Raw genomic sequence first — 16,633 nt, forward strand, 5'->3', positions numbered from 1 at the left:
AGTGTGCAATTCAATTCAGTTCAATTCAGTTTATTTATATAGCGCCAATTCACAACAAAAGTTATCTCGTGACACTTTCCAATTAGAGCAGGTCTAGACCAAACTCTTTAATTAAATTGTAATACAGAGAACCCAACACTCCCCTTTGAGCAAGCACTTGGCGACAGTGGGGAGGAAAAACTGCCTTTTAGAAGGCAGAAACCTCGGAGCAGACCCCGGCTCAAGATGGGCGGCCATCTGCCTTGACCGGTTGGGTTGGGTTGCAATACTAGTAATAAATACTTTGACTGTTGTCAGTGGCGTTTGGATCCAGTTATGGGCAATGGGAGTAAATTTTAAAATGGTATGAAACCCACCGACAGCAAACATAGTATACAGTATGTTTATGTGCATTACCTTTTCATCTGTACACCAGTCTAGCAACCAGTCTAACTCGGTATAGCATTTTAGATTTTATTCTATATATATCTATATATATATATATGTAGATATATATTGTATTTTAACCCTATAATTTCTTATAAACTTCCTATATTTATTTTGTACATGTTGTATGTGCATTGTTGGAGGAAGCATACTTCATTTTCACTGTTTTGTATACGACAAATAAAGGACTTTAAAGGAGTTTAATTTATTTATGGTTGCATTTGGTTTTTATCACTTACTAGTTGGGTTTGTAGTTTGTAGATTTTCCTCGCCACTGTCGTCAAGTGCTTGCTCACGGGAGTTTTGTTCAGTCCCTCTCTCTTATTAAAGAGTTCGGTCTAGACCTGCTCTGTATCAAACTAAGTAGTTTAGTAAACCTTTGATTTTAAAAAGAACATTACATGGTTTGACTAAGTGGTTTTTGCATATGAAGCATTATAGTCAAAATACACGAGTTAACCATTTAGTAGCAACCTCCAAAATTGAGTGACTTGATTGATTGGCTGTCATTTTCCCTTCGTTATGAATGGTGCCCAGAGGTGAGTTTAAATACAAGTTAAATTCTGTTATTTACTATAAATATTGACTTATTCATTTATTTCTGATAGCCATAATTTGAGCAATCATTTTTCTACATCTAAGTTAAAATGGCGGTCGTGATAAAAACTAATTTGTTAAACATCAGGATGTTAACATTGCCATTATGAGCATATTAGATCAAAGTACTGCTGTGGCTAAGTACAACCTCAATTACATCCAGACCAGTTGGTAATCCAGGTTCCCTGCCAGGACTATAATTATCATCAGAAATAGTCTTTTATATGGTTTTATTTACAGTGTCTTTTTATATACATGCATACATATGTTACACAATGTTGAAATTGACCAGTTTATGAAGAATATATATCACACACAAATGGCCAGACAGTAAAATGGGTGAATGCGGCAATGTTTTACACAGGTAAAATAGTTGCTCATTGTTCACTGAGGTTATATGCTTCTCAATGTTTCTGTGATAAAGTACCACTGTGTACAATATATGTAATAATGTGGTATTTTATGAGAAACTGTCCTTCAGATAGCTAAGGCTGAGGGCAGAGCGTGCTCGGTGGCTCTCCTTGGCAGAAGCACACAGGAGATTGAGAACATTGTTCTCACCCTTAATGATTATAGGAGATAAGTCATATGAATATCAATGAAGGAGCTCCCTGTTATTTGCATTTCAATCATTATAAAATGATCCTGTCAGCGCCCTGTCCTCCCAGCTATAAAATGTCACAAACACTTTGAATCACCGCAGCAGATAATTAGCTACACATACATATGATGATGTATTTGTGCATTTTAGTACACCGCATGTGTGTTTACTTGTCAGGTTAGAAGTACTTTCCGAGGTACAATTTGGTCCGCGATCAGATTCATTAAACTAAATACAAGTTACTGTCAGAAACACAAATAATTATACTCCTGCGTCTTTTTAGATGTGGATTAAATGGGCTGTACGAGTTTGAATGCGCTACTACATTATGCATTAGAGTTAAGACCTGCTGCGAGTGTTTTTAAGATGCATGTATCAGGCTGTAGCTCAGGAGGTAGAGTAGGCCATCCGCTCATCAGAAGGACAGTGGTGCTTTAGTTAGGAAGCACTGTATAGCTGAATGAATGCGTGGTCTATTTACCATCTGAATGCCTTTCCAGTGTCTGTGTTTCAAAGAGATAATGCAGTCTTCACTTCATGTGTGTATTATGTGTGGATGTGAAAATAGGTGCCTTTTCAGTTTCTGTCTCAAGCTGTTTTCTTTATTCTTTACACAAGCGCTTTTGTCAGTTTCTGTGTGAATAACCAAATACATTATCACGAATGTGTCCCGTTATTCTCATTTTAAAGACTCGTTGCATTGTGCCACTCTCCGTGACAGCCAGCTTTTCAGCAGCAATTCAGAATTTTTTATTAAATAAAGTCAAATGGCACTTTCTAAGGACTAGATAGTTTCAAGCTTAGCCTATCATTTAGAAACATATATTACCTGCTCACACTCACTGGGTGAGATACAGTTAGGTCAATATATATTGGGACAAGAACATGTTTTTTGCCATTTGGCCTCTGTACACCACTACATTGAATTTTAAACAAAACATTCAAGATACGAGCAAAGTGAAGCTTTTCAGCCTTAATTCAATTCATTTCAATTCAATTCAGTTTATTTATATAGCGCCAATTCACAACAAAAGTTATCTCATGACACATCTAGGTCTAGACCAAACTCTTTAATTAAATTGTAATACAGAGAGCCCAACATTCCCCCTTGAGCAAGCACTTGGCGGCAGTGGCGAGGAAAAACTGCCTTTTAGAAGGCAGAAACCTTGGAGCAGACCCCGGCTCAAGATGGGCGGCCATCTGCTTTGACCGGTTGGGATTAAGGAAAGGAGTTTGAGGAAAGTGTGAGGAGGAGCTTCAGGAAGTCAGGAAGTTCTGACGGTGACATTAAGATGGTGCTAACCAGTGAGCCACCTTGCAATTTTTTTTCCTTTTTAAAATGACCAGCCTTACTGATATCTCCCACAACTATGCAAAGGTTTGCATGTTCATAACTTTATACCTTCTACTAACAGCTGTCACCAGAGAGTACTCAGCTCAGCAGACATTTGAATATATTTCTATCCACCCTTTAGAGTGGGATTTTATTTTCTCATCATCAAAATTATGTTTTCATCATTTGTGACTTTTGTATCAATCCTACTGACATCATTTCCAGTAACCAGTAGTGGTCGATAGGAGTCAGAGCAAAGTGTTGATTTCAGATTTGATACACCTGTAAGATGACTTACAATATCTTGTGCATGTGGACAAAAATGTGTATATTCTTTTTCCTGGCCGTTGCTATATTGCTATTTTTCTAGCTGTGGCACAGGAAGATGACTTCCCCATTTGTAATCTCGCTGACACACGGAGAAAGACAACACCAGAACTGAATCACTGTAAAAGAAATGGACATCTACATCTGCTCCCTTAGTTATCCAAGTCAGTCGTTGCACAGCAGATACTCTGACATGCCACAGCAGCAAACTGACAGGTGTATTAATGACTGCTGCATTCCACTTAGAGAAGGTCCTGCTATTGTGCACTTTACTGGGTTACTGGGATGCTAATAGAAGCCATCGTTCCTGTCATTTGTTCCACTGGTGTTTTCCCTTTTTGCGACAAGTCAAAATGTCTGCCAACACACCACAGTTTGCTTGTGTCAAACAGGAAGAATCTCACTCTGGAGTTTAGGCTCACTACGAGCTAACTAAAACTTAGAGATCCGAGGGACTTTTGCACACTAAATTGGAAAATTAAGTTAATTACGTGTTTAGGAGGACTCTTTAATGTCTGTCTATATGAACAGAAGCAATAAATTAGCCTGTTTTGGAAACCTTTGATTAAGCAGGACACTCTATGCCTTGTTTCTCTAGTCTTAAATACTGGAGACATGACAGAACACATTTCACATTGGGAACTGAACTTCAAAAAGAAGGGGGGGAAAAAAAAAAAACCCAAAAAATGATGGTACTCTTGATGCTAGTCACCCAGTGGCACAGTGTGGAGAGGCTGAGGAAGGATCAAGTTTTTGCAGATTTCCTCTGATGTGCAGGAGCAAGAAGTTGGCGACATCCAATTGCAATCTTCTTTTTTTTTTTGATTCCCGCCTGAAATGGAAGCCTTAAGTTCTACTACACTCGGCGCGTTCAACAGCTTTCTATGTCTCGACAATAGAACTTCAAAAAGACGATGATTCGAAATGTTACGTGGAAAACACGTCTCTTGAGAAACGAACTACCTCCTCGACAGCTGATAGCTCCAAGACTCTGCAACTAACATCAAAACAATCTGGATGAATAAAGAGTACTACAGGTAAGAGAGAAAACATGGATTCTTTAAAGATTAAACTTATCTTAAGCAATACGTAAATGTGTATGTGTGGGAATTGCCTGGCGACCAGTCCAGGGTGTACCCCGCCTCTTGCCCGTAGTCAGCTGGGATAGGCTCCAGCTCCCCCGCGACCCTGACGGATAAATGGTATAGAAAATGGATGGATGGATGGATGTATGTGTGGGACTTACACACATCAGGACTCAGCAGTACTCCCTCCTTCAGACATCTAGTACCTACAGCAGATAGCCTAGCATACACATACTCCTGCACCTGTTGTCATACGTTTGTGCACATATGGTTTGGCTACATCAGCAAACAGCTGCTTGTTCAGCATCAAGATGCCATTACGGACCTGTCAGATGAATATGTTAATGCACCATATGTTGGAAGGCCTGCAGTGGACGTAATTTCCTTTTGTGCACTCTACAAAGGGAACCGGAGTCGGCATTAACATCCATAGGAAAAAAAAGAAGAAAAAAGCAAAATGTTCAGTTGATACTTTAGAAACACTCGCCAAAGAGTATTCACGGACAAAAGGCTAAAAAGCAATTTCCTGCGTTTGTCCCCTGACATGTTTCCAGGAATCCTTGATATTATTTGGAACATGCAGGAGGAGTGGATTATACGCGCATGTTGTGAATATTTGGCTTTCATTTTTGAATGACATGACTGCGTCTATGTAGTTTGCTGAAATTGGACCAAAAAAAAAAAAAAAATATTGTAGAGCAATCACAGGAGAGAGGAAAATGATTGAAAGAGGATGACTTATTGGACATGGAACTTTACTTGTGGTGTTGTACTATTTTTTTTTCCCTTCATGTAAATTCCCAAAAGTTGGACACGTCCCTTTCTCTCAGTCACCTCCCTGGCAGTTCTTCTTCCCTCTCTGCTAAAGATGGCGAAGGAAAGGCGGCCGTCGCTTTACACCTACACTTACGCTACCAGATATTAAACTTATATTAAATATATATTAAATATCCCTTTAGGGATTCATTTATTAACCCTTGTGATAGCAGTGTAGATGTGAGAGGGTTTGAAACGCAAATGGGGTTGCACCTAAACCTTTCCAAAGCAAACACACACCCACAAACACATTTGACAGGTCTTGTGCTATTGTTCTAAAGGGTCTCCGTGGACCCATGTCTTTTGAAGACCTATAAGCCGATCTGATCGTTTCATCTCGGAAGCAGGTATGTGAATGACAACCAATCAAGGTCATCCCATGTTAAACCAGCAAACCTTTGTGAAGCTGCAACCTCTTGAGGAGGAAGAGCCTAAGTCTAAATGCCACCTAGCGTGAACACAAGAAAATCACAGCATTAGCAGCAGTGTATAGCTGTATAAAATCATGCAAGGCACAAACCCCTCTCAACACCACCCACCCACACCCCCCACCTTTTTCCCTAAAAAAAAAAATAACACAAATCCAGATATCCACACCACCATCTTGTGGCTGCTTAGGATGGAGAGGCGCACAGAAAGCTGCTGAAAGATACCTGAAAGATTGTTATGGAGTTATGGAAATAAAAAAAACAAAAGGTGTGAAATGGGTTTAAACGAGGGAGGGGTGGGGAAAGAAAGCGTTTTATGTTGTGAGATCACAACTGTCTCTCTGGTCGTCCTGTCGCATTAAAGTTAACCGAGCTGTTGCTTTTGGCACCGAGTTTGGTTAAAGCGCCACCATCACGGCGTCTGCACAGGAATAACGCTCTGATGACTGATTTCTAATAAACAGACGGTGAGGATGATGGGTGATTATCTTTAATCGACATTTACAAAGGAATAAAGCTCAGTTGCAAAGTGCGTCTCTGCTGCTGTGGGGGTCTTTACGTTAAAAAAAAAAAAAAAAACCCTCCGTTTTCCTGCGCGTTTTCTGCGAAAGTTATGATTGCGTAAATGTCTGAGATGCAGCTGAGGTTAACAGTAAATGTCCGTGAATGAATTCCCTGTGGATTATGCTTTTTTTTTTAAAAATGGGACTAAAGCCGGACAAGCTATTAGTGGAGGAGGTTGAGGAGGAGGGGAAGGAAGGAAGGAAGGAAGAGGGGGGGGGGATTCAGCGCCTCAAAACGCACAGAAATTTTGCAGCTTGTCTATAAATTTAGTCTGTTGGAGAAAAGCTGCAATGCTCAGCATCTTATAAATCCGGCAGTTCCACTCACCTTAGCCTGTATCTCCACCGTCTCACTCTTTTATGTAAGTCCCGACTTTAGGCGAAATCACACCACATAGGAAATAAAAAAAATTAAAAAAAAAAAAATACAAAGTCCACGTCCAGCCTCCTGCTCTGGAAAAATCCAAAGTACAAGAACCTCAATCCCGGTGTACACTGAAGGCAGTCCAAGTATCCGTCCTATCTGTGTGTGTGTGTGTGAGTGAGTGAGTGTGTGTGAGCGTGAGTGTGTGTGTGTGTGTGTGTGTGTGCGGTGAGGGAGAATAGAGATGCGGCTTTATCAGCGCAGAAGATGTTTCAATGAGTCATTGCAGAGGCACTGAAAACGGTGCTGAATCTAATTGCTCTCACAGTGCGAGCGTATTGCGAGGACAAGATTAGTGATAGAGAAACCAGGTCTCTCTCTCTCTCTCTCCCTCCCTCTCTCTCTCTCTCTACCTCCATCTCTCCAGCTTGCCATTGGACTGAAATTTACTAAGCCTGCAGCCAATGGATTGCCGCATTCTCTCCATCACCCTTAACCAGCCGCTGTGTTGTGGCAGCTCTGGCATGGAGCATGGAATATGGCACCGGCTGCTCTACAAAACGTGATCCCGGTGGTCCTTAGAACAATATATGCCACAGAAACGCTACAAATACTTTACTAACTCTGTATATTTGAAGGTGACAAAAATAAATCATTCTTTCTGATTTTTTTTTTTTTTTTTGTTGTTGTTAAAATCTTTTATTTTGAAAAGGGAACTGCGTTCTTTTGGTGTTAGTTAATTTGGCGGAAGCATACAAAAGGAGCGGGATGCGTCACCTCTGTGTATGGCAAAGTTTGTTCTGTTGTGCTACCTAAAAGAGAATAAGTTTCCTGTTGATTCTCACATGCGAGGTTGTTGGTTCGATCCCCGCGTCCTGCGGTCTGCACGCCGAAGTAAACCTCAAATAACTCCTGATGCTGTGCCATCGGTGTATGAATACATGTGCGAATGTTTAGACCATCGCTGCCTGACGGATAGCAGCTTCTTTCATCAGTATGTGAATGTATGGATGAATGTGACAGTAGTGTCAACTTCCTTTGAGTGGTCAGTATGACTAGAAAAGCGCAATATAAGCACAGTACATTCCATGTAGAGTTGATCAAAATCAATTTTATTGAACCGGGGTTTACACCTGGGGTGTCTGAGAACTTAAATGTAATGTGTCATTTTGTGTCAAGGCAGATGGCCGCCCGTCTTGAGCCGGGGTCTGCTCAGAGGTTTCTGCCTTCTAAAAGGCAGTTTTTCCTCGCCACTGTCGCCAAGTGCTTGCTCATGTTGGGTTCCCTGTATTACAGTTTAATTAAAGAGTTTGGTCTAGACCTGCTCTAATTGGAAAGTGTCATGAGATAACTTTTGTTATGAATTGGCGCTATATAAATAAACTAAAAAAAAAACAAAACTGTCTGGATTTTCAGAGGACTGGTGGTTAAACATAAATGTAGGACATTATTTTGCTCAACATTAATGTATTGCTTTTCTTTGTGTAGTGTAGTAGTATTATGTATCGATTCATATCCGAGTTTTATTTGATCTCAGGAAACCGATGACATGCATATTCAAAATCCATAGATGATATCCTTTCCCTTCAACAAACTACATTTACATTTGAATAATGATAAGGCCTGGAAAATGGATGCTAAAGCTTTTAACATTTCGGCCAGATTCCTGTGATATCAAGGTCGAGTTAATTAAAAATCAAGACGCTTCTCATCATCGTGTCGGTTAAAAACAGACCTACAGCGGGACTGAACAACAGAGTCAGATCCTGAGGATGAGGCGGGCTGACAGCTGCACGGATAGCAGGCTTCCCTTTGATATCGTCATCATTTATTTCCTCTTCCAGCATCATAACCCTCAGCGGTTGGGGGGGTATCCTCCATGCCTCTGAAGTGTATATCAGCTTCTGTCAGCAGCTCAGCCCAGAATGACTGGGTGAGGCTTCACGAGGCTGATGAGGGGACGTCACTGCAGCCCGGGTAAAGCCAAATCAGATGTTCAGCAGAATAATAAATCCACCTGCAACCAACGGCGGTGAAGATGGCGTGTGACCTTCCTCCTCCTGTATTAGCATGCATGTAATGATAGAACAGTCACTGATGATTTCATCATTACAAAGTGCAGTGATGCAGCTGTAGTGTAGGTTTTCTGTTTCTGCTCTAAATAGTTTTTGGAAAATGTGATAAAATATGTCAAGAATTTCACAATATGACTTAAAATCTCAATTTCGTTAAAACCAATTATATTTTTATGGTTCAGGGCGATTAGATATATTTGTCAGCTTTGGGTCTGGTTAAATTTAATAGTCTAATAGTCTAGTTGTCACATTCACCATTAATCATTAAGCTATTTCGGCATATCAGTCTTTTTATTACCTCTGCCAAGCAGGTTAAATTGTTTTGTTTGTCAGCATGATCACAGGAAAACTGATTTTTATTAAACTTGCATGGGCTGAAGAGAAAAAAGTTTAGCGCTGCTTTGAATTATAGATCGAATACACAAATTATTTTTCACTTTCCAGAATTAGGAGTACAGGATTCAGTAGATAAGTGTTGAATTATAAAAATAAGTTCAAAAATCAAATCATCAGAGGCTGATATAAATCTTTATCAGTCTATAGTGCCATAAGCACTGGATTCTACAATTCGCAGACTGCAACAAAACATCTTATCCTTGGAACTTTGGTCCCTCAAATTCCTGTCTTCCATATTGTATCTCAGGCTTAATGTTCTAAACATGACATTTTCAAACCCTCATCACACATCACGTTTTCAGCATTGCGTAGACTAAAAGCACCTGAGTCATATACAGCTGCTTTCCCAAGGAAGGATTCATGCATTTTACAGCAATCGGTCTATTCAGCCACAGTAGATCTCTGCAGCATGGAAACAAAGTAAAGCCCAGTGTAAATCCAGCAGTGGATTGAGTGTGTATGGATGGATGGAGTGTGTGGCCGTGTGCTCTCTTGCAGAATGAGGAGACTGTCAGACCTGTAGACTTACAGCAGTACCACAAGATGAGGGCAAGAAGTGTGGCGCTTAATACTTCACAGAGGACAAGCTCGCCTCTGATGATTTAGACAAACAGTGGCAGTAACCGCATGCAGAGAGACAGAGATGTGGAGAGAGAGAGGGAGGAGGGTGGAGGGGGGGGATCTGAGACGAAGAGGACTCCTCTCTTCCTCTGTGTTTAAGAACAGACAATTCCTGTCGCCTCAGGGTAGCAAACAGATACATAAAGGCGGTAAAGGGACCGCTGAGGCATGACGATGGGATTCTTCAGGAGCAGCCAGCTCTCTGATGTTGACACGTGAAGACAAGGATGAGGCCTCTTCAGTGAATACTTAGCATTGACATACAGTAGTTTCTTTGTTGATGCAATAGAGATGAAGCAGCTTCTGTTTTTTCCCCATAATATTTAAAGGAGCAATTCCTCTTCCCATACAATAACCATACATCTACAGTGATCAATTCAAGTCACTCCTCTGCTGGTCAATGAGACTTCAGGCTTTCTAAACAGGAAGAGACGCTGAGAGACACTCCCTGGACGGTCTGGAAAGGTGCAGCTTTACTTTTCAGTTCTGAGGACGTCAGCCTTCAAACTCTGTGATGAAACACACTTCAGCCTTTCATGGGTGTATTGCCTCCACACATTAGTCACATCGCAGTTATCATCCAAAAACTGTCTTCACCTTGGTCACTTTAAACGACCTGTGTTACATTTTCCTGGTTGTGGTTTTAAGAATAATGAAGGTTGATTTGTCAGAGGGAAAGAAAGTACCTTTAAAGGACACCTTGGTTGGGAATATGGACACAATATCCTGATGATTTTCGAAACAGCATCAATGGCTCAGCCAAAAACATAGGGCTGTCTCTGTGTTGCTTTGAAATGTACTTCATAAACCCCAGAATCTGTACTTGAATTGCCAAGACGGTTGTTTAAAACAGGTTCTATTTTTTTTCTTTTTTTTACATATGCCCGCATCTGTCATTACCTAGTTGTTATTTCATTACAAAATTTACTAGTAATTAGATGCTAAAATAAGTTGTTTTACCATAGTGTTATTAACCCAGTAACTTGGACTTCAACTAATGATTAGTTCAAGATTAATCAGTCATTAATCAATGCAGTTAATGTAAATGGTGCTGTACACTGTCACCTCCCAGCAAGAGGGTTCCAGATTCGAATCCCGGTCTGGGCCCTTCTATGTGGAGTTTGCATGTTCTCCCTGTGCCTGCGTGGGTTTTCTCTGGGTACTCCGGTTTCCTCCCATAATACCAAAAATTAGGTTAATTGGCTACTCTAAATTGCCCCTAGGTGTGAGTGTGTGCGTGAGTGGTTGTCTGTCTTTGTGTGTCGGCCCTGCGATTGACTGGCGACCAGTCCAGGGTGAACCCCGCCTCTCACCCGTAGTCAACTGGGATAGGTTCCAGCTCCCCTGCGACCCTGACGGATAAGCGGTATAGAAAATGGGTGGATGGATGGAATTTTAATAGGTATGTAAGGGGGCATATATCAAATTTACACAAAGATCAGTTCACTTATCATGGTTAGTCCATAGCATCCGGCGAAGACAGGTATAAAATAGTCTTCTGTGGCTTTGCAGAAGCTGTTTTAAGTCTCAGAGATGTCATTTCAATTTGCTCAGTTTGGGCTTAGAGATTACATATTTGTAACAGAAGGCCTGCATTACAAACAAAGTCAACTTGCAGTTGTAGATGTTTACCAGGAAGGATAGTCAAATGAAAGGATGTCATTGAGGATACAGCAAGGGAAATGTAGGATTAAGCCTATTCCAGCGGGAACGGGCGAGAGGCGAGGAACCCCCCCCTGTACTGGTTGCCAGTCAATCGAAGGGTTGACACACAAAGACAGACAACCACATATGCACACACCTAGGGGCAATATAGAATAGCCAATTATCCTAATGTGCATGTTTTTGGGATTGTGGGAGGAAGCCGGAGTACACAGATGAACATGAATCAGAATCAGAATCAGAATCAGAATTCTTTATTTGTCACATGTGGATGTGCATCCACAGTGAAATGAAAAAAACAACACTCCTTTTAACAACTGTGCAAAAATACAAGAGAATAGATTAAAATAAAAAATAAAGAATAAAGAATAAAAATATAAAATAAAGTAAAGTAAAGATAGAGATCTATCTCTATGAGTAAAATTTCTTCCTATGGGACTGCACTGAGCGGCCTTCTTCTTCTTAACCTTAGTGGTGGACAAACTAGGAGAAACGACAGCCTGGGAATGAAGGAAGAATAATGTACACCACTCTAATAGCCTGCCAAAATTTCCCACCTCTTATCATAATACACAAGTCCTTCACAGTGGGCAGGCTAAACACATCTACAGGTGAACATCAAATCTCTATGGACCATATCAAGCTGGAGTTCCTTGGGAGTGGTATCACCTTGTGTACTGGGTGTATTTGTCCAGTATATCAACTGCGGATCGAGCAAGGTATTGCATCTCATTTGTCCGTGTTGGGAGGATTCTTGACGACTGTATACATTTAAGTGATAGAGCTTCTGGTGTTGTCAAAACACTGTATATTAGCTACTAAGTAAAGCTGCAAGCTGTCCTGGGATGCTGCAACAGTTGAATTTCCTCTTTGGGATCAATAAAGGATTATCTTATCTCCTATGTTTGAAGACTGGTCAGGGGTTGTATCAAACATATCAATGGAGAAGGAAGTTATAATGTTCAGCAAACAAAAAACCAGTGATGGAAGTATCAGTTTAGATCTGATGACAGTAAAGCTGTGGTTAAAGGGGAAAAAGTCCTTTCATTTCCTCCAGACAATAATTTCAATTGATGCAAGAGGATGTATTTATATATCATGAGTGAAGCTGTGTCAATGCTGAGGGTCTCAATTCAGACACTGAAAGTGCCATTCAAGGGTGCTGTATAGGCAGATGGGCCTCCTTTATATAACACCTTTGTCCAAAACACTTTATAATTTATTTAACTCATTCCAGCACACGCACTAACGTAAGAGTGGCTTTCCATCCTTTCCCTCTCACCTGACAGCCCTACGCAATGACTTGTATATCACTATTCTGTTGAAAAGCAGCCTTTTATAACCTTTTACCTGACCTGCTGGATTTTGCACCGTTTTTGGATTTGATTGCCTGTGTGGACTGCTGGTTTCTGGTTTTGATCCTTGCCTGTCTCAATGTCCTGTAAGCTTTCTGTACCTTTGATTTTTGCATTAAAATATTGTAGTGTCTCAGGAACCAGGAATGTCTGTCTACTGTGATACATCAGGTGAGATGCCCGTCAGTTATTTTTCATGTTGGAGTGTGGAGAGCCTACACATGTTTATTTATACCATCCCCGTAGATGTGGACAACCCTCCACAGCTCAGGGTGACTCAGTGTGTAGTGACACTAAAGGGCTAGTAGGCAGGAATTACTTTGGAAAAGGTCATTGTCACTGCTTTTTACACTGCATTGTTCTCTCAGATTATCATTACCATATCAGGTGAAGTTGTGGTACTACTTAATTTTGGTCCTGCATTTTAGCATTTATAAGCAGTATATAAACCATGATTTATAACACACTACAGTTGATTTGGTGGCAAACACAATGACATTTTAATGAACATTTTATGAATACGGTCAAACACAAACAGAGCCTTACAATGTGTTATGAAGCATTGGCACACATTCTCAGCTTTATGTCGCAAATGTAGATGTAGATTTGTGAATGCACATTTCTTTTTCTTGACCTTGGCCCCTAAAACCAATACCCTACAACAATGAATTATTGATACTTTATCAATAAATAAAATTAAAGGTGGGATGAGTAATTCTGGAGAAAGATAAAAAAAACTTGTTGATTCTTATTTCTGGCCATCAAATACTGACCCTGAATCACTCACTCTACCTTTAAGAAATTCTTTATAATATTTCTTGGATAGTAAAATATGATGACAATATGTATTTAAATAGGAATTATGACTGGGAATACTTTTCTAGACGTGGTGATAGATCATAGAAAGGGAATCTAAGCTCACATGATGTGGTAGGCCATGAATGTCCAGAACTCCCTGAGAAATGACAGTACAGTCACACAGAGCAGTCTGAAACAGAAACATTTGAGGTAACATTCCAAATACTCACCACAGACAATTGAAACAAAACCCAGACTGCAGAGCTGCGCTGTGGGGACAAAAAAATCTAGTCCATGACCTTGACCTGTAAAAAGCAGGCCCTACCTCGCAGCTCTCACTGGCTGCAGTTACTGAGAGCCCATTAGTCGCTGGCAGGCGGCGTGTAGCTCTCACTGCCTGGTTTTAGGAATTTTGTTTAATCACATAAAATCGTAAGTAGTGGGCATTAGTTTGTGTAATCACGCATGTCTCTGGCTGTGAGTCGGCACATTCAGAAACAAACTATGTCAAATGTTCATTAGACGTACATTAGAGCTCTACAAGTTGAACAGAAAGTGGCTGGACGTGAGGCCGCATTTACGCAGCTGCCATGTTGGATTAAGATGGATTATTTGTTTGGTATAAAAGTAATCCTGGGTAACTGCTGATTAGCTACAACCTTCCTGTGTTGTTATCGGCGGGTTGTACCGAGAGAGGTATTCAAAAGTAATTTTATCACAACACTCATTTATCTTTATTTATTCTGTGTGTCAGTTGTCTGTTAACTTTCAATGTTTCCAGTTCATTTAAACCTGAAAGTCAAAGAGTATGTTGTATCTGTACGGATGCCGGATATAGGTTTCTTTTTCTTCTGTGCTTGATTTCGCAGATAATTGGAAGCACCACATGAGACTGCGATTATGTATTCAGGCAGTCACCTGTAGCCTACAGTATATTTCTCCACAGTTGTGCTGGATGAATAAAACATTCAGGAAAGAATTTAATTTATGATGTCATCCTGCTGATAGGAGTGTCACTAAGTACTGATTCAGTATGTGTACAGCATAAAAGTTCATTCTTGCATTGAAAATAAAAGTTGGACAAGTCCAAAGACTGAGTTAATCTGTTTAGTTATCACGGAGGTGTCTCAGTTATCATCATGTGTCAGCATCTCTGCTGATCCAACCTTAAGACAGAACGCCCACAGGTAGGGGGGCTAGAATGGTGTATGAGTGGACAGAAACCCTCGGGTTACCGGGCAAGAGGTCGGCGGCGAAGACGGAAACCATTTGGAGGTTGGGCAGAAGGTGCTCTGGAGGTCACACTGATGATGATTCTAGGGATCACAGCAGGAGATGGGTCACAGAGCAACTGGACTGGATGCCGACAACTGGATGGCAGGACTGGAGGCTGGTGACACAGCTTCTGGTAAGGGAGCTAGAAAGGTCTTGGCAACTAAAAACTGCTGCTGGCCTGAAGCTGGTATCTGCTGAAGGGCCTTGAGGTAGCTGCTGCAGCTCAGGGACTAAAATAATCAACAGAGGATTTTCAGAAGGAGTCGGCTGGGTAATGGGCTGAAGACTAGCTGGAGAGGTTGGCTGGGGTTCTGTACAGGAACCAGGGTCAGATGTCAGTCGGAAAACCAACTTTTAACCAGGGTCAAGTGTTGTTCGGGCTACCGACTGAGAAAGAGGACAAGAATGGCGCTGGGCAGCAGAGGCTCTGGGCAGCTGTGGGACCTCAATGGCTGGACAACAGTGAGGCTGGAATGCTGGACAACTCAGGGACTTAAAGGAGGCTAGCAGATTGATGGCTCTCTGAGTGGGAGGCAGGCTGAAGGCTAGCCCACTCTGAAGCTGGAGTTGATGGGAGACTACCAGGGCAATGGCTTGCTGGTTGGAAGGCAGGCTGGAGGCTAGCTCACTCAGGAGCTGGAGCTGGCAGAAGACTGACCTCCAGAGTCATGGATCATGGCCTCAGAGGGTGGATCAGAAGCTGGAAAATAGACAGGGTAAAAGTTTCTGCTGGGTCTATAGCTGGTCAGTTGATACTATTATGTTTGTTCAAAAAACAGGACCCAAAATGCAGGCAGTACATTTGCCAGGATTATTAATTCTTCGAGTGTTCTCCTTGTGTTCCTGTTCTCTCCTAGTCCATGGTCTGCTCATTTTTGGAATCCTAACTTTTGTCTAAAACAGAGCAATCTGGCCTCTAATATGGACCCCGCAGACACTCATCCCGAACCAGCAAATTTTCGACAAACTCTTGCTGCACATGGAGTCATGCTGAGACAGCACAACCAAGCTATAAAATCCATATTGGACAGCAATAACATCCTGGCAGCTCAGATGTCTGAACTAACCTGCAAGATTTCTCTCCTTACTAGCAGTTCATCTCCTGCAGTGACACCTCTGACCACCGTAGCCACCACCCTTCAAATAACCACTCAGTTTTCTACTTCAGTGAACAATGGTGTTGAAGTACAGGCCTCAGACCTTTCTGTCAGATCAGTATAAAGTTATCTACATTCTGGGTCTATTAATGAGCTTTTTTTTTGGGTTGAGGCAGTAATCTCTGGGGCAGATGTCTCCAGTGAACATGAGCCATCTACTTTTCTTGAGGCATTTTGCAAGGATTCAGAGTAGTTTTTGACCATATTGATTTTTTTGGGGAATGCCTCTAGCCATTCGTTATGTTTGAAACAAGGTAAAAGGAGCCCTGCTGAGTAGCTTATATTGTGGTCAAAAGGAACATTTTCTTGCTGCCTGGCCTATTCGGCCAAAAGACAGGGCTCATTAGTAGCTGTGGGCGAAACAGGACCTCAGCTATCTTCAGTTCCACATTTTCATACCCTACAAATTTTGTTCTTTAACAATTATCTGTACCTTTGCTAGCCTTCGTAGATTCAGGAGCTGAGGACAATTTCCTTGATGCAGAACTAGCTCTGCAATGTAACTTAACATTACATCAACCCCACTTACAGCTACAGCTTTAGATGGCCATCTGCTGGCTAACATAACTCATTGCGCTGTCCTTTTAACCCTTTAGGTGCCTTTTTTTGTTTTGTTTAAATATTCAGTTTTTGACACCAATGTTTTAAGAGGCTGTAGCTTGAACATGGTTAGATATAAAGGTATACTGTAAATGAGAAAAATGCTGGATAGAACCCAAAGTTCATGAAGAGTCTTTGTTCATCTAATAATCAC

The 16,633-nt window shown here is 41.2% G+C and overlaps 1 protein-coding gene across 2 annotated transcripts in view; it reads right to left on the minus strand.

Moving 5' to 3' along the window:
• nlgn4xa (neuroligin 4 X-linked a) overlaps positions 1 to 6,916 on the minus strand; it is a 76,651-nt gene extending 69,735 nt beyond the window's left edge. For both annotated transcript variants that reach the window (XM_046382189.1, XM_046382190.1), the window contains exon 1: positions 6,505 to 6,916. The gene's annotated coding sequence lies outside the window, so the exon portion shown is untranslated. The remainder of the gene's footprint in view (positions 1 to 6,504) is intronic.
• Between the last annotated feature and the right edge of the window lie 9,717 nt (positions 6,917 to 16,633).

Source organism: Scatophagus argus, chromosome 24, assembly GCF_020382885.2.
Source record: "Scatophagus argus isolate fScaArg1 chromosome 24, fScaArg1.pri, whole genome shotgun sequence".
Taxonomy (NCBI): domain Eukaryota; kingdom Metazoa; phylum Chordata; class Actinopteri; family Scatophagidae; genus Scatophagus; species Scatophagus argus.